The sequence below is a fragment of the Schistocerca americana genome, chromosome 2 (assembly GCF_021461395.2).
Source record: "Schistocerca americana isolate TAMUIC-IGC-003095 chromosome 2, iqSchAmer2.1, whole genome shotgun sequence".
Taxonomy (NCBI): domain Eukaryota; kingdom Metazoa; phylum Arthropoda; class Insecta; order Orthoptera; family Acrididae; genus Schistocerca; species Schistocerca americana.
Window position 1 is genome coordinate 876,824,452 of NC_060120.1, and position 19,255 is coordinate 876,843,706.

The following is a 19,255-nucleotide window of genomic DNA, read 5'->3' on the forward strand; positions in this document are numbered from 1 at the left end:
CAGTGATGTGGTCACCAGTTATCCTGGCCCAGATGTTAATACTGAACCTGTGCTGGTGATTTTGAATCACCTTCGCACGTGGATTTTCGTTTCCCCAAACATCCATATTGTGCAAGGTCAATATGCCGTCTGGAGTAAACATGCATTCATCAGTAAATAGCACAAAGCTCGGGAATTGCCGTTAGAGTACTGCAGAAAATCTTCTTGCGTAGTCTCCCTTCCGTGATTCCTGGAGTTTCTGCAGATGGTACGTATGTAGCCGCTGTTCGCGGATAACACGCCACACGACACTTTTGCCCGTGTGCAGCGCCTGTGCCACCAGCCGAGTGCTGGGTGGCTGGCTCCTCTTCCAACATTGTCAGCACCAATGAGATTTTCACTCTGCAGCGGAGTGTGTGAAGGGAGAACCGATAAAGGTACTCAAAGTACCCTCCGCCACACGCCGCCGTCAGGTTGCTTACGGGATATGGATGTAGATGTAGATATGAAACTTCCTGGAAGATTAAAACTGTGTTCCGGACCGAGACTCGAACTCGGGACCTTTGCCTTTCGCGGGCAAGTGCTCTACCATCTGAGCTACCCAAGCACGACTCACGCCCCGTCTCACAGTTTTACTTCCGCCAGTACCTCGTCTCCCACTTTCCAAACTTCACAGAAGCTCTCCTGCAAACCATGCAGAATTAGCACTGCTGGAAGAAAGGATATTGCGGAGACATGGATTAGCCACAGCCTGCGGGATGTTTCCAGACTGAGATTTTCACTCTGCAGCTGAGTGTGCGCTGATATGAAACTTCCTGGGAGATTAAATCTGTGTGCCCGACCGAGACTCCAACTCGGCTAGTTCTGCAAGATTTGCAGGAGAGCTTCTGTAAAGTTTGGAAAGTAGGAGACGAGGTACTGGCGGAAGTAAAACCGTGAGGACGGGGCGTGAGTCGTTCTTGGGTAGCTCAGATGGTAGAGTACTTGCCCGCGAAAGGCAAAGATCCCGAATTCGAGTCTCGGTCCGGCCCACAGTTTTAATCTGCCAGAAAGTTTCACCGTCTTCACGTCCTCCTACAACTGTAGAGTTCCATTGAGATGTGGACGACCTGAATAACGTTTCGACACCCACCAGAGGAGAAACGGTAGACTGGGAATAATATTCGCAAGTACCAAGCACAAAGTGCTATAATGGACGCAACTCAAACATTAAACACCTACGTGCAACATTGCGGTCACTATGAGGCGTCTCTCGATGGCCTCGGACATGGAATGATGTGTGATGCAACTGTGTGGAAAGCATTCAGAACACAATTTTGCAACAACCCTCCCATTGCAATCCGCTTTGCTGCACGCAAGCACCATGTCGGTCATTTCTACAGCTGTGTGCTGGTACATGTTGCACTGCTGCCAACAACGTTACTGACCTGGCAGAACTCCCAAGTTCGGCAGTAGGATGCTCAATAGGGCTCATTAGACGAATGTAGCGCATGGGCACAGAGATTATTAAGTTCAGGTCGCTTATTCGCAGTACTTACATTGCTAAAGGGATGAATAACTATCGTATTCAGAATCGGGACAAATCCTCAAAACCATTGTTTCTCAGAATTCGACGCTCTCCAGCGTCCAATGCATGCGTTTCCGGATACGGCTTCCTTCTGGAAAAACAGTCTTGTTTGTCTCCTCGCACAACGTACTAAGTGTTGTCGGTGTTTGTTTGGGACGTCATGTACATGGGTCCACTAATGAGCCATTGGCAATATTATTGTGGATGTGCGTTTCATATGTGTGAAATGTTGTCCTGATTCATTTGAAACACGAAACTTTTCTATAAGTTCTCACTTATTCAGACTGTTTTGTGGCGCGAAACGTTTTTCTTTCCGTTTGGAAGGTGTGTAACCGGGTGACAGTGGGGGGGAGAGGGGGGGGGTCGTCAGCAAGAAAAAAATGTCCACTGAACACCAATGCATTCGATAACGCACTGCAGCAATGGGTTACATGATAACACCTACATTCAGACAGCATTAACGTGCACCTCGCATAAACAATCGAGTGTTATCACTTCCGATCTCAGGAGCCTAAACGTCAGTGTACGCTCATCACTGTTTCCAGAAGCGGTAATGATAGCAGCCACTCCTGCAATCCGTGCTTTGCTTGACTGTCTCGCCTCGACACACACTTCATTTTTTTTTTTCAGTCTTAGGAAAAGAAACCCTAATTCAGAAGTTAAAAGTGTGAGTGAGGCGTGTGACATGTTCTAGCATAGTAACCAACATAAAATCATAGTTAAACACGAAATTATACGACGAAAATAGTTTTATAATGTTTGCACAGATTTTTAGTACATTAATTATCACATAATAATTATGAGAAATGTATTGTGTTCTTGTAAGCATCTGTAAACTGTCCTGAGGCATGTCAAGGTTTGTAGTGTTCCAGTAGTACTGCACTTCCTTGTTACTTACGAGATTGTTAATTAAGTCCGGGAAATTTCGTGATATCATTTTTGTCGTTGTTTAATATTAAGATCATTTTTGCGACCTTTTTGGAGTGATAACGTCTATCTAACTATGCAGTACTGATTATGGCATGACACGTTCGAAGAAAATCAAGTAATCTCTATCATTTTATACAATGTATTTTCAGTTCCACGTTAACATTAGGTCTACTGCTACTCATATATTGTTATTTGTTTTCATTTTGTACTGCGTCGGGGCATTTGGGACATAATTTTTAAATTCACGCTATTTCAAGGAAGGTCTGTTGCAGTAACGAGGAAATTATGTCTTGGGTTACTTCGTCGTGTTGGGCTTGTGGCTGATGTAGTCTTTACTCTTCCCAAGATCAGTACTTTTTCATTGTTATCAGAGCATTGTGCTGATGAGAACGGTGTATGAGAAATTATAGAACATTGCGTGTTTAGGAGTAGCAGTAGCAACTAACTCAGAAATCCTAGCGCAGTAAGAACAGTGTGTGTCTCAATCCTAACTGGACAAAAACTATCTCTTTACCAGTACCTGGAAACGGATGAAGAAAGGAAGATAGTTTAACAACCTCTCAACGGCGAGATCGTTGAAGTGTTCAGATTAGGGAAGGATAGGGAAGGAAGTCGGCGATGTCCTCCTCAATGGAACCATCCCAGCATTAGCTTTAAGCGTTTTATGGAAACCAGAGAGGGCTGAAGTTTGAGAGACTAGTCATGAAGATTCAATGCACAAAGAAATGTTATACGGAAGTACTGAGAACTGAAGAAATACGCTTCAAGATCTCTAAGGTTATAGATATTGCGATAAGAAATAGTTCAGTAGACAACTCAGTTGAAGAGGAATGGACGTCCCTAAAAACGACAAAGTTGGAAAGAAAAACACACGCACAAAGAAGGTAATTGAGAAGAAACCGCGGATAAAAGTAGAAATGCTTCAGCTCATCGATGAAGAAGGGAGTATAAGAATGTTCAGCGTAATTCAGGAATACAGAAATATATGTCACTTGCAAATGAAATAAATAGGAAGTGCGGGGAAGATAAGACGAAATCACTGCATGAAAAATGTGAAGAAATCGAAAAGGAAACGATCGCAGGGAGGACTGACTCAGCATATTGAAAATTCAAAATAACCTTCAGTGAAATGAAAAGCAAGGGTGGTAACATTAAGAGTACAATGGGAATACCACTGTCAAATGTAGAGGCGAGAGCGGATAGGTGGCAAGAGTACAGTGAAGGGTCTATGAGGAGGGAGAACTTGTCTGCTAACGTGATAGAAGACGAGACAGGAGTGGACAGCGATGAGATAAGGGATCCAGTATTAGAATCAGAATTTAAAAGAGAAATTAAGATCAAATAATGCAGAAGCGATACATAATATTCCGTCGGAATTTTTAAAATCCTTGATGGAAGTGGCAACAAAACGACTATTCACGTTGCTATGTAGAATATATGAGACAGGCGATATACCATCAGACTATGGTAAAAACATCATCCTCACAGTTTCGAAGATTTCAAGAGACGAGAAGTGCGAGAATTATCACACAATCGCCTTAACATCTCTTGCACCCAAGCTGCTGAAAGAATAATACACAGCAGAACGGAAAAGAAAGTTGAAGAACTATTAGATGACGATCAGCTTGCCTTTAGGAAAGGTAAAAGTTGATAATGGAAGCAAGACTAAAGAAAATTCAAGGCACGTTCATGGGATTTGCCGACCAGCAAAAAGCGTTCGACAATGTCAAAGTGGTGCAAAACGTTCGAAATTCTGAGAAAAATAGGAGTAAGCTATAGGGAAAGAAGGGTAACGTACATGCTGTACAAGAACCAAGATGGATCAATAACAGTGGAAGGCCAAGAACAAAGCGTTCCAATTAAAAAGGGTGTAAGACAGAGATGTAGTCTTTCGCAGTGCCGGAAATTTTAAAAAAAAGATTCAAGAGTGTAATTAAAATTCAAGTGAAAGGATAACAATATCATTCGGTGATTACATTTCTCTCCCCAGTGAAAGAGAAAAAGAATTACAAAACGTGCTGAATGGAAAGGACAAGGTCACAAGTACAGTGTATGGACTGAAAGTAAATCGAAGAAAGATGAAGTTAATGAGAAATAGCAGAAATGAGAACAGCGAGAGACTTCGCATCAGGTTTGGTGCTCACAAAGTAGATGCAATTAAAGAATTCTGCTACCTAGTAAGCAAAACAACCCGCGACAGACGAGCAAGGAGGACATTAAAGGGAAATTAGCACTGGAAAAAAAGGGCTTTCCTGGCCAAGAGAAATCTAGAGTCATCTGACAAAGACGGCATTGTATGTGCCTCCCAGAGCGCTCGCCACTCTATGGTTTGTGATTGGCTACCAAGGGGTCCCAGCCTTTGCAGCATTTTTTTCCCTTCCGTGCTGCATTCCTATCCTCTTGCTATTCTTCCTCCCTCCCTTGGTGAACATGTCTGGGATATTATTGGGAATGTTCTGAATTCTGTCGCTGACATACAAACAGTCTCACATTTGTTTTTCGCTCCCGTTTCCTTTCTTTGTTTCCCTTCTCTTCTCGTTCCTCCGCTGCGGCGTTTGAGGATCCTCTTTTTTCTTCTCCCTACGTGTGCACTCCTGAAGGCTGGCCCACACGTCTGCCGCGTAACAGGCAACTGGGTAACGCGTAACTCCCAGCTCCAGGGTACAGGTGGGGTTCGCATGTACAACCCCTGGTACGGGCAAAGCACAGGGAGGGGTGACTGCCTGAGCTGTAACCTTCTCAAATTGCCGATTGGTCCCTCTGTCAAGTGTTTGGTAGGTGTGAGTCAGGCATCTTCTCACTCAACGTCTAAAAAACGCAAACGTAATGAGGCTAATGATTCAAAGCCCCTTCCCACTGTACCACGGTTTCTCATGGTGTCATGTACTGAAGGTCAGTCCTTCGCCAAATGTTTATTATTCAGGGAGATGTTCATGCAGTTGCTGGCCCTGTGAAATCCTACTCTCGTTTATGGAATGGCATTTTCCTTTTGGGGACCACTGCTGATATCCAAGCACATCAACTGCTTGCTGCCTCACTTCACCACAGTTACCCTGTTCGTGTCGAGGCGCATAGAACTTTGAATTCTTCCCATGGTGTAATTTACACCAGGCTGCTCGATGGTCTAACCGAGACTGAAATCCAACCTTACATCTCTGAACAAGGTGTCACAGCCCACTATCGTGTAATGAAAAGGGCTGACTCCTCCTTAGTGCCCACCTGCACTCTTTCTCATCTTTGATAGAGTGGTGCGTCCATCCAAGCTCAAAGCAGGCTATGCAACTGTCATAGTCTGGCCGTGCGTTCCGAACCCGTTGCACTGCTATCAGTGTCATCGTTTCAACCACACTAGAATCTCTTGTCAACACCCAGCCAAACGTGTCACCTCTGGTAGGGATGCACATGAGGGCGATTGTCCACCTCCTTCTCACCGCTGACCAACTGCAATGGGCGCCATGCCACCTCCTGTCGGGATTGTCCCGTGTATCTTGATGAGCAGACTGTTCAAAAGATCCATGTAAAGTAAAAGGTGCCTTACCCAGTCGCTCGCAAGTTACTAACTAGTCACAAACCCTGCATTCCCCCGTTCTGTTCTTGTTAGCCTCCGCTCCATGAAAGATATGGCCATGCACACATGCGACCTAAAATTCAGCTCTAAAGTCATAAAATCGCCCTGTGTCAAGGTAGCAGCGCCATCCCCCGTCCAGCTGTGCAACAAGCCATCAAACTCTCAACTCAAGGGTCGCAGCCACCAGCTACACAACCGGAAGACTTCCTCGATCCCTCCAGTCAAACACCACCCGAGTCTTCCTATAACCGGAAGGGCTCGAAGAAGTCCACTAAAGGCTAACGGTCTTCTTCTTCACCAATTCGAAGATCCTCTTCGATGGTGTACCATGTGTTACCCTAGCCCGGCTGGAGTCTACCTTTTAATGAAAATCGTATCAGAATTCCTACACTTGCTCGTGAGATTAGCCCCGACATACAGATAGAAAATGCAAAAGTGGACATCGTATGTATGGGCAAATTAAAGGTTATTAATTTCATACATATATAAAATATGAGCTTAATATGTGATTAAAACAGAAGAAGCCTTTATATTATCCTAATACCGTGAATGCAAAGTGGTACCGTCAGAAGCTATAAACCCAATTAGCTTGTTACCATCGAACAGATACAGTCGTCGTATTTGGGTAGCTCAGATGGTAGAGCACTTGCCGCGAAAGGCACAGGTCCCGAGTTCCAGTCTCGGTCCGGCACACAGTCTTAATCTGCCAGGAAGTTTCATATCAGTGCACACTCGGCTTCAGAGTGAAAATCTCATTCAGGTACAGTAATGTAGTGCAAACCATGCCACAGTGTTGGGAGAAACATAAGGTGAACGGCGCTGCTGTTCACAGTAAACTGGGGTGCAGTTCCGAGAAAGAAACATTTTTGTCACGTAAAACTGTGAGATTTCACTACTATTCACATTTTGACAAATATGTAATCCACAGCTAAGTAATAATGAACAATTAGATAACAAAAGTTTTGAACAAAAATGTGTTGTAAGTTATTATAGTAATAAAATGAAATACATCAAAGAAGGGAAATGAAATCTAACTTTTTAAATGTATTAGAAGCGAAATGGGTGTGTGGCAATTGGTCATACCAGTAAACTAAGGCAATAAATTTAAATATCAAGAATATAGCAATATGTCAGCTTTGAGGGATTGGAATCAAAAACTATACAAAAGTGTGATGACTTGAAAAAAGAAAACTGTTATAAATGAGATTTTCACTCAGCAGCGGAGTGTGCGCTGATATGAAACTTCCTGGCAGATTAAAACTGTGTGCCCGGCCGCTGCGGAGTGAAAATCTCATTCTGGAAACATCCACCAGGCTGTGGCTAAGCCATGTCTCCGCAATATCCTTTCTTTCAGGAGTGCTAGTCCTGCAAGGTTCGCAGGAGAGCTTCTGTAAAGTTTGGAAGGTAGGAGACGAGATATTGGCAGAAGAAAGCTGTGAGCATCGAGTGTGAGTCGTGCTTCGGTAGCTCAGATGGTAGAGCACTTGCCCGCGAAAGGCAAGGGTCCCGAGTTCGAGTCTCGGTCGGGCACACAGTTTTAATCTGGAAGGAAGTTTCAAACTGTTAGAAACATGACCTTTCATAAAAACGGAAAGAGACTATAGGTCTCAAGATAGCAATGAAATAAATAAAATAGTAGAAGAAAGTGTGATGTGTGACGATAGGGAAGAAGCCCTTGATGACTCGAGATTGTGCCACAAGCTATTCCAAAGTCGTAAGAGAACACACATTTATCCACATAAATCCACCTGATGATAGAGATTGAAGCCTCAGAAATGCCTTGTGGAAATACATAAATAGCGACTGGTAAAAGTAAAATTGTGTCATCCAGAACCAATTACAGTCACGTTAAAGCCTAACCAAAAACATTGGCATTTAAAGTTAAAATTTTATGAAACTAAGAAATATAAAATGATAAAATCAGTAATAAAATGAAGCCAAACTCTCTTTATTCCTGGCCGGCCGCGGTGGTCGTGCGGTTCTAGGCGCTCCAGTCCGGAGCCGCGCTGCTGCTACGGTCGCAGGTTCGAATCCTGCCTCGGGCATGGATGTGTGTGATGTCCTTAGGTTAGTTAGGTTTAAGTAGTTCTAAGTTCTAGGGGACTGATGACCACAGCAGTTGAGTCCCATAGTGCTCAGAGCCATTTGAACCATTTTTCTCTTTACTCCTAACTCGTTCGCAGTTGGTGAGACATCCTTAGCCAACTTTCGCCGTGCAAATCAATACTTATTTCTTTAATGTGGTGAAAGATGTGCGGAATAACTACTTTAGGGAATGAACAAAAATTAATTTCGCTCGTAGTACACAGCCTTGACTAAGCACTGATTCACTTCATTCGACAGCAATTTAATTCGTCTAGTAAGGCAATTCAGCTTACTGTACTGAGGAGTTCGAACATCAATAGTGTAATGAAAAAAACGGCCTAGTTGTGAATCAGAGTGAAAGAGAATAATGAAATGGTAAACTAATGCGTACTTCTATCCTTCGTGGCCTGAAATCTGCTGCTACTGGTACCCAAGCGGCTCCAGGCTCACTTTGGGCTCTTTAGTGTCAACCACACGCTCTGCATTTTGGAGAGCGGCATGATTAGAAACTCAGGGCCGGCTCCAGCCGGCTGCAGCGGGCGCTGCGAACATGTTAGCGTTTTACTGCCGTGTTTTATTGCCAGTACAAGCTCCACTTTTATGTGAAATTTCATGAAAGCAATAACAGCCGTAATAAATTACCGTTACGAGCGCATTTAAAAGCTAGGCCGACGGTTAGCGCCACAGTTGCAGAGCTGCGTAAATATTTTGAAGCAATCATCTGGCATGGGTACTCGGAAGCGGAAGAAGGAGGAGATATTCGGGTTCGTATCAAAAGGCCAGATGCACTCTAAAGCAAAGTGATTGCTGAGTGAGTTGGCCGTTTCTCGATTTTTTCCCTCAGTTTTGTCTGAAAAGCAGTTTCGATTGTTAGATTTCAGTGAAATGAAGAAATACTTTCGTGCTAACAATTCTGCCTGAAGCTTAGGACGGGTACTGTCAATGGATTTTCCCGTCTTCAGTATACGATCCGATATAGTGTTGGAGTAATTTATCAATTACTTATGACGTATCAAAGTAATTGATAAATTATCAACCGTTGTTGAATGCATGTCGGAAGAAGATTACAAAATAAGTTGACACAAAATGATGAGACGCTAGAAAGAATAGATGAGAAAATTAAAAGTAATTCGTATAGCATGAATGACTGGGAGTTCCTCAAGAAGGATGATCAGCCGTCTGTCTGCAAGTTCTTCCAATTGGAAACCACATTGGTGAATTGGTTGCCATAAACCTGTCTTAGTCATCCTACTGAAGAAAAGGCTGTGCTGTTTAGGATGGAATCCGAACCAGCAGACGTTGCTGGCTTATCTTGACATCAGTAGAGATGAAGGTAAGCAAAAGATGGGCAGCAAAGTTCTGGTGTCTGATCGTGATTCAATTTTATGACCGTATTGCCTCCTGGTTCGCATGTTACCTCTTGAGCATTCAGCAGCCCGACGACAGTTGAGGAAAGGACTGTGCTGGACGGCGGATAGGTTTTCACCTAAATGGGGAGGTCAAGGGTGACTCAAAATTGTAAATTAAAGGAAAATGTCTACGTTTTTTTCATTTCGTTGTTTCCACAGGACTCTTCAGGATGGATGTATTTGTACCGTACACACGGTGGTGGGCGGACAAAAGTTAAACCATTAATATATCAGAGATGAATGCCAAGTAATAGAAAGAGACGGCGGCAGACACAAGCTACAAACGAGTCAAGAGGGATGCAAAATACTCGAGAGGCACGGACAAAGTAAAGCTAAAAGACAAAAGAAGTAGCAGTACACAAATGAGCGAAATTGGCGTGTGTCTCTAGCAGGCATACCGGAGATGCAGTCACATGGTGTCCCTTCGGGGCCTCCTGATTGTTTGTTCAACGAATTCTGGTCTACGCTGCACCTTAATATGGCATCTGTACTCCCTTACACTTAGATTCAGTAAGAAGTTGTTGTACACGGATTGCTGCGCGGGTTCAGGACTGATGCATCAAAGATCCTAAGGTGAAACGAGAAGATTACACAAATATATTAATTTTATAGGTCCACGTTGCGACAGCTGGTGACGTACAGATGTCTATGTAAAACTGAGCCCAAACGAAGAATTAGATTAGTGGAAAATGTGCTCGTGTTATGAGGTAATGAACGTTCCTGGTAGGAAAGTTAGGTTGGAGAAAATGTAAACGATGGTAAAGAAGACATTATACTTGTTGAGTATACGGAGACATAAAGATTCTCTGAAAATCTTGTGATGAAAAATTTGATACAGCTGACGGTCAATAACAGGTAACTAATGTTGTAAACTGTAACACAACGAAAAATATCGCTATCCCCCTGTAACGATGCTCGCAAGCCAATATCGTATATGTCACGGCTAGGCCCAAATTTGGTCTGTGTATAACAGTTCCCCGCATGTATTCGTCTAATGACTGAAAGTGAATAGAGGTAAAGTGAATGTTGTATATCCTCTTTATGCCAGACGAAAGAACAATAATGAAGATGGTGCTGGCAACGATTAAATAAGTAGTTTCTATTGCACATTCCAAGTTACGATACAGTAATAGTGGATGCAGAATTCTTTTGTTAATTGTTTCTAAATTTGCCTCAGTTCATCAAACCATCACGTTAAACAAGACTATGGGACAGTGGGAATACAACTATAGAGGAAAACAGTACATGAGAGTCCTGAAAGCTCTATTAACGGCTTTTTGGTAAAATCTTTCTCTCACGCGGCTGCATGGAATACGACGCCAGTCATGTATCCAACAGATGATCAGGTGGTAAGAAACAGGGTGACGATTTCTGAAATATTTATAGTGCACGCACTCTAGGACAGAAAATAGGAAAGAGAAAGAACAAAAAAGGGGTGCCACTAAGAAATTATCCGAATGGGACGGACATCGCTAGATGTGATGTATATATGCAGATTAAGATATGATTACAATTTAAAAAATTCAAGACAAACAGCTTCACAAATTGAATAAGCCACAAATGCGTTTGTCAACCTTTGGCCCTTGTGCAAGCAGATATTCGGCTTGGCAGTGAATGATAGAGTTGTTGAATGTCCTCCTGAGGGTTACTCTGCCAATTTCTATCTAATTGGTGTATTAGAGCGTCAAAGTACCGATCTGATTTGAAGGTTCTGTCCGTAATTCTCCAAACTATCTTAATTACGGTGAGGTCTGGCGAACTGCAGGCCAAGGTAGGGTTCGGCAAGCACGAATACAAGCGGTAGAAAGTCTCTCCGTGTGCTTTACTTACTTACTTTTTACTTTACATGTGGCAAGGGCCTTATCGACGATACGCCTGCTCTATGAGCCTCTTCCACTTCTGCCTGTCAAATGCGCTGTTTATCCAGTTGTTGTTGCTGTTCATCCTACTTGTGTCCTCCCGAAGGTTATCCCACCATCTGATTCTGGGTCTCCTTCTTCCTCTCGTTCCATCTATTGTTATGTTGAATGCCATTCTAGGTAGTCTATTCTCTGTCATTCTTGCTATATGGCCTTCTCCTCTTGAGCGCTTCGACGATGTTACTGTGTTTGTACAGCTCTCTTAATTCTTCAATTCGTCTTATTCTCCATTCCATGTTATTTTCGCCGTATACAGGTCCAAAAATTTTCCTTAGTAATTTTCTTTCGAATATTAACAGTTTTTCTTCATCTTTCTTTCTCAATATTAATGTTTCACATCCATATAACATCACAGGCATAATGGTAGATTTATATAAGAGGATTTTGAAGTTACTGGTAAGTGATCTTTTTCTTAGAATTTTGATGAAACTAAAAAGTGTCTTGTTTGCTGTTGATCAACGGGCATCTATTTCTATATCTCTTCCTTGGTACTTGAAGTGTCAACAATCTTGAAATTGAATCCATCCACAGTCAGAGGTGCATCTTTTCTGGTTTTCTTACTTATGGGCAGGTATTCTGTCATTTCTTCATTAACATGTAATCCTGTTGTCTCAGCAATTGTGTAGTAATTTTGCATCATTCTGATTAATTCTCTTTTGGAACTACTTATTAGTGCTACATCATCTGCATAGGCAAGTCTTGTGATGTTCACATCCTGATGTATCCAGACAGTTCTTAGCTGGTCATCGGGACTCAGTTCAAAGCTGGACTCATCATGGAACACAATCCCTTGTGGACTGGTTTTAGAAAATTCTCTGTCGATCTTCTCTGGGACAAGGTTAAATAAAATAGGTGAAATGGCATCCTCCTGTCTCAGTCCAGTGTACACCTTAAAATCTTCAGTTTCTCCTACCGGTGTCTTTATGCTACTAAAGTTTCATCTATACACATTTTAACTAATCTGATTAATTTTGGTGGTATTTAAATTCCTTCATTATATTTAGGAGTGTCTCTCGGTGTATGTTATCATAGGCCTTTTTAAAATCTACGAATAATATGTGGGCATCTACATTGAATTCCCATGCCTTCTCAATTACTTGTCTCAGGGTGAATAAGCGATCTAATGTGGACCTGTTTCTGCGGAAAGCGCATTGGTAGTACCGATTCAGTTCTTCTGTTAATGTAAGCCAAGATGATTTGCCATGAAGGGTAACATGAAGGCGTGTAGAATGTCGTGGACGTATCGCTGCGCTATAAGGGCGCCGCGGATGTTTACTAGAGTGGTCCTGCTACGAAAGAAAATGGCACCCAAGAGCATCATTCTTGTCTGTCGTGCCTTACAGCGGATGACAGTGATATTGGTAACCCACCGCTGTATGGGATGTATCCAGACAGTTCTTAGCTGGTCATCGGGACTCAGTTCAAAGCTGGACTCATCATGGAACACAATCCGTTTTCGGACCGAAAAAGCACCTGGTAAGAGGCACGTCGAAAGGTGCATGTCTGAAATGTGTTACTCAGCGATGTATTGGAAACTATAAGAGATACCAAAAATTGACATTAAGTGAAATATTCACAAGCCGGAATTTACGGAGACTACACTCCTTCATGAATTAAACAGGGGTTCGAAGACCTAAATTGCTTAGAGCTATGTTATCCAGGACTTTTCGCAATCCTATATGATTTAAGAAGCAGTCTGTAAATAGCAATAAAATTTTCACCTCTGTATTATGCACAAACTCTCATCTTTAATACGGGAATCACAATTTTCAGGTGATAAGCGGATATATGGTTGCTTGGTAGTGGAAACCCTGTATTAATGACGTCCCTGTTGTGTGAACCGGTATCCTGAGTGATTTCAAGTTATTAATGGAAAGGGCCGTCTTTCCACGTTTCGTTTGTACTAAATGGAGGCGAAGCTTGAAGCCCGTCAGCACTGTCTTTGTAGCGCACATAGCAGACAGTTCCGGAACAAATGTTTCACCTAGTGGTGCAGTAAGGAACCAACGCAGGTGCATCTCAAGTGTGGTTAATTGATGTATAACGCATTAGCTGCTCGTCGCTGATGAATCCCAATCGCTTCGCGCAGATACTGTGTATTTTAAGTCTTTTCGGAAAAAGACATGTATGACATGTATCAGGTTGTACCTCATTTACGACTCGAGCGCAGTAAGTGGCATGGACTGACAGAATTTCGGGTTACACTGTGTACACGACAGTAGTGCGTGTTGCCTAATTTTCGGGCCATATTCACTTTCAAAATTACAAGCACGAACGGTACTGAAGGCACGAATGGTACGGAAGGCGTGTTGGGAAAAAGTTTAAAATTGTTCGAAGTGTCACACTACTTCTTAAAATACGTAACCGTAAATAGCTCTGCTACAGAAGGGCGCTGAGCACAGTCGGGCAAGCCCCACATTATAATAGTAGACAAAAATTTAAAGTCCACAATTCAAATGATGGTGCTACCATTATGAAGCTTCTAGAGGTTGTCACCTCCCCGCAAGGACTTAGTCAATGTTGCCGAGGTTCGCAATGGAAGGATGAATGTTGTTTTGCTGACTCGTGAATGTTTGAAATACTTCAAACCATTTGCTGAAAGAGGTGCTGATGAAAGCTTATCTTAAATCCATAATCTGGTATTTGATAAAACCTGTTCCCTAGAGGTAAAGGCTGATAAGAAAATTGTAGTACAGCGCCGTTCCTTGCTAGAGAAATGAGCACCAAAAGCACTAAGTTCAAAGCTAATAAGACAGATGACCTCGCAGTTTGGTCTCTTCCCACAAACAACCCAACCCAAAGCTAATGCGTCTCCAGAAAGAAATCTTCTCAAAACAGTTGCTGTTTTATATTGGTGGATGAACATCTAGTGCTCAACACAATTGGCATGGAGAAGGTGACAGGAGTTGCACCGCGATGTCAGTGTTGGTAGTGGTTGTTGTGCACAAGAAAGCATTTTCGTATGCTGGTTTTGCAATAAAGGCAAACACATATTCAAAACCGAGAACTGCTCTTCTGACTTCAACACTGGCACTTTAAACTTTGAGCTGCAGCTCGAACGAAAAAAAAAAAAAAAAAGATTGAAAAATAGCACACTGAGCACCTTCACTCAGAAAATTAAAAGACTAAGACAAAAACGAGCAACTACTAAATTAATCTTTTATTATCGGAAAAGCATGTATCGCTCGATAGAACGGGAGCTGTGCTACAATAAATTAGTTGAATATCCTGTAAACTGGGTCGACATACATAATTACGAGAGATCCTGCAATTATCTGTGGAACATGTAACTTACAAAATAATTAAACCGATTAACTTAATTACCCTCGAAGCTAATTTACTTCGACGCTGTTGCGATCTTGAGGCAGGATAGGTAATCGAACCATATGCTCTGTGGTGCCCTTTCAGATCATGGAAGGACCTCTTTGGTTGTCATCTGCGGCATCCTGACAGCACAGCGCTAAGTCGATTGTTTTCTACGCGTCGTTTTGTTTTCTTTCGTAGTAAGCCATCCTGGGCTTAAATTTCAGCAAGATAATGCCCGCTCGCACACGGTAAGAGTCAATTGCCACTTTTTGAACCTTACAGATATCTCGCCTAAGTCATTTTACAATTCGTTTTTGATCGTTTGGTGGCATTGCGTGGAGGCGTATGACATCATTTTCAGCAAACATTCTAAGAGAACTGTTCAGAATGTCTCCTAAGTCGTTTATGTGGATCATAAACAACGTAGGGCATACAATAGTTTCTCTGCGAACTTCTATTTTGCTCGATGATTTTCCGTAAATTATTAGGGACTGTAACCTTTCTGACAGGAAATCATGAATCCAGTTACACAACTGAGACGAAACTCTATAGGCACGAAAATTAATCAGAAGTCGCTTGTGAAGAACGGTGTCAAAAGCCTTCTGGAAATCTAAAAACATGGAATCAATTTGACGTCCCCTGTCGCTAGCATTCATTACTTCGTGAAAATAAAGAGCTAGCTGTTTTCACAAAAACGATATTTTCTGAATCCGTGTTGGCTGCTGGCCAACAAATGGTTTGGTCCTGATGATTCACAATACTCGAGCACAGCCTATGTTCCAAAATTCAGGTCTTTGAGTGTCTGTGTGACGTACAAATTTCTAGTCGTTAGGAACGGATCTTTCGACGAGCGAGCAGTATATATGATTGCTAAGTATGGAGCTATTGCATCAGCGTATTCTGAAAGGAACCTGCCTAGTCTACAGTCTGGATTGGAAGCCTTTCCTTTCTTAAGAGCTATAAGCTACTTCGATGCTCTGAGGGTTTTCCAAAGCTACTGATATCGGTGGTTGTTCTTGATTCGAATTCTGGGATATTTACTTCGTCTTCCTTGGCGAAAGAATTGCGGAAAACTGTGTTTAGTAACTCCGCTTTAGTGACACAATCATCAAAAATATCACCCTCGTTATTGCGCAGTGAAGGTGTTGATTGAGTCTTGCCACTGGTGTAATTTACATACGACCAGAATCTCTTTTGGTTTTCTGCCAGATTACGAGACAGAGTTCCGTTGTGAAAAGTATTAAAATCATCTCGCATTGAAGTACGCTCAAAATTTCGGCCTTCTGTAAAACTTCGTCAATTTTGTGGATTTTGCATTCTTTAAAATTTGGCATACTTTCGTTTCGTTCCTTCTGCAATAGTGTTCTGGCCTGCTTTGTGTACCATGGGGTATCAGTTTCTTTACTTATTAATATATGTAGTATATATCTCTTATAACTTACTATTAATAAAGACACTGCCTGTGCGTCATCAAAATTCATTTTTAGTCACAATCCTCATTCGTCGCTATTGAGTTAGAAGGCAGTGTGGAAAATACAGTTGTTTAAAATATACTATTGTTGGCGTTTCAAAAAAGTGTGTTCATCAACCTAAGGAAATAATATCACGCGTTAACTTATGTACCATATGTATCATTATCCTTAGCATTATACTTCTTCAGTTTCCTTCTTAAAGCGCAATTTACTCTTTGTCTAAAGTTACTACAGTCTTTCGAAAATCGTTATAAAGCACATAATTTGTCTTTGCTCTCCTTTCATCTCTTCTGTCTACATGCCGCAGATGGATCCTGTTAATACAGCAACAACAAAACCATGGATCTAGCCTTGCATTGCAGCTACGCTAACGGGAACTGCAAGAGGACTGATATAATGGTGGGACAGAGTATAGTGGAATGGAACAGCAATTGTGCGATCGACTAGACTCACGAGTTTCGTTGTTTTTCTTTCTGTTGGAATACTGTGACGCGGAACTAATAAATTATGCAATTACAGAGGATCAGATAACAAAAGTTTCAGCAAACGGTGCATTAGGTCACATTCAGGTTGTTAGACATACTCCAATCTCATATGGAGGCCCCGTTTACCTGATGCAGAAAGTTTGCATGTTACAGTGAAAGTGCTCTCTTGGTAACAAAGTAACACACAGAACTGAGTGACAGTTTAAACAATGGGCCTAAAAATAGCCTCTATATTTGTACCAACATTTTCTCTCGAAAATTATGATCTGATACACATATTCTACGGTCTAGGCGGTTAAAATTTGTTGACGTTACATAATGCTGTTATTTAGAGATTACAGTAGTGGTTCAAATGCTAAACAGGGTGTTGTGAACATGGTCTGGCAAGACACATGTTAGACTGCATAAGAGCGTGACGAATTCGTTTTCTACATCTACGCAATCAACTTCAAATCATTGAATATATCATCCTTCACGTACGGCACAAATAATTTCATTCACTGTGTTTTCCGTTGGTGTTTGAGAGAACATGACAGCAATAGTAAATAACAAATACTCTCTTGACGTTCTGAAAGCTAATTTTCCAGAAGTGTTACAAGCATTTTCGAATATGTTTCGGAGATTCAGTCGAGTGTAGCTGTTGTTACGCTGTGCTTCTCACGAGTCACGTTGTTGAATTCCTGTAGGCGTCGTTTAAGGCCTTCGCCCAGCTTTAGTAGCGACCTCTTTCACTTTTGAAAAAATCCATTTCCAGTAAAAGCGTAATTTGTGCAGCGTGCTGGAAGCAACGGCGTTGTTTCATTAGGCTTCTCTTACTTTTGCAGAGAAAAACCGCACTGAGGTAATTTTTTCCCTTTGATAAAAAATTTATTATTATTTTAGCTTTATTTTTGTTTCCACCATTCTACTGCTTGAATCATACAATTCTATAGAGCTGTTTCTGAGGCCGGGATTACTTCTTTTTGAGTGTATCGCAGCTAAGAGACGATGGAACCGACACAGTTTCAGAATTTGTAAAATAATAAGCTTGCTTTCATGTATTTTAAATAGTCCATGTTCGATTAGTTTGATCCATTCCCCATTAATATCTTCTGGTTTTCTTTTTAAATCTCTACCCCATTACTAGAGTAACAGTCCGTTTTTTGGAAATTTGTAGTAAGTTCCTACGGGACCAAACTGCAGAGGTCATCGGTCCCTAGGCTTACACACTACTTAATCTAACTGAAACTAACTTACGCTAAGGACATCACACACACCCATGCCCGAGGGAGGACTCGAACCTCCGACGGGGACAGCCTGTATAGTCAATTATTTAACTAAGGGAAGAAAGAAAAATTGCTTTTTGTTCCACTGACAGTTGTTTACTATTAACTGGTTTACTGCTTATTGTGCCATCTTCAGGTCACAACTGACTTTCGTCCACAAAGATATTAGTGTTTTCGGATCATCAGATTTCCGATCCGTCAGTGTTTTCTGTTTCGTGCTAAACTCTTCATTTCAGTGTAGTGCTTACACCCAACTTCCTCTATTAGTTTGTGGACATATTGAATTCTCTTTATGTCATACAGTTTTTACCCTCTACGTCTGCCCCCGGCTACTGCGGAAGTCATTCCTTTGTGTATTAACTCATGAACTATCATCCTGTTAAAAAAATGGCTCTGAGCACTATGAGACTTAACTTCTGAGGTCATCAGTCCCCTAGAACTTCGAACTACTTAAACCTAACTAACCTAAGGACATCACACACATCCGACCGTAGCAGTCGCTCGGTTCCAGACTGTAGCACCTAGAGCCGCTCGGCCATCCCGGCCGGCTATCATCCTGTCCTTGTCAGTGTTTTCACACATTCCTCTCCACACCATTTCTACGGAGAGATCATTTCTCATCTGTCCTCCTGATTTTGAACATCTTCTTACAGCACCAAATCTCGGACACTTCTTCTTCTTTTCTGGTTTCCACGTAGTCTACAATTCATTCCCGAAGAATGATATCCTCCAGACGTACATTCTCAGAAGTTTCTACCTAAAACTATGGTTGAAATTTGTTATTTCCAGAGTCTGTTTCTACACCATTTAGTTAATATCTTTAATGTTCAACTTCTGGTTCCTTGGGTGTTACTATGTTTGTGGAAGTTAGCCATTTGATATGTCGATGGAGACGTAAACTAGTTAGCAATAAACGCACTGGTGTCCAAAATTGTAGCAATAAACCGTTGTTTCCCCGTCATTTGTCTAATGCACGACATCATCATAGAAACTGTCAACCATATGTGCGTACGGTCGTGTTGTGCACGGAAGATGGCATTCAGGTCAACGGACAACCATGCCGTCGATGACGTCAGGGCACCTATGAAACGAGGTAGAGTTTTCTGGGTAGCCCTACACCCAGTATCACTGTGTACACAGTCACAGACGGTGCAATGTGGCACAGAGAATATGCCCACCAGACTCTCAGTATTGGAGGGCTATAGAAAGAAAGGAAGCGGGAAAATCACGATGATGTGGCTCGATGGCTTAATGGGAATCGTTCTGTTGT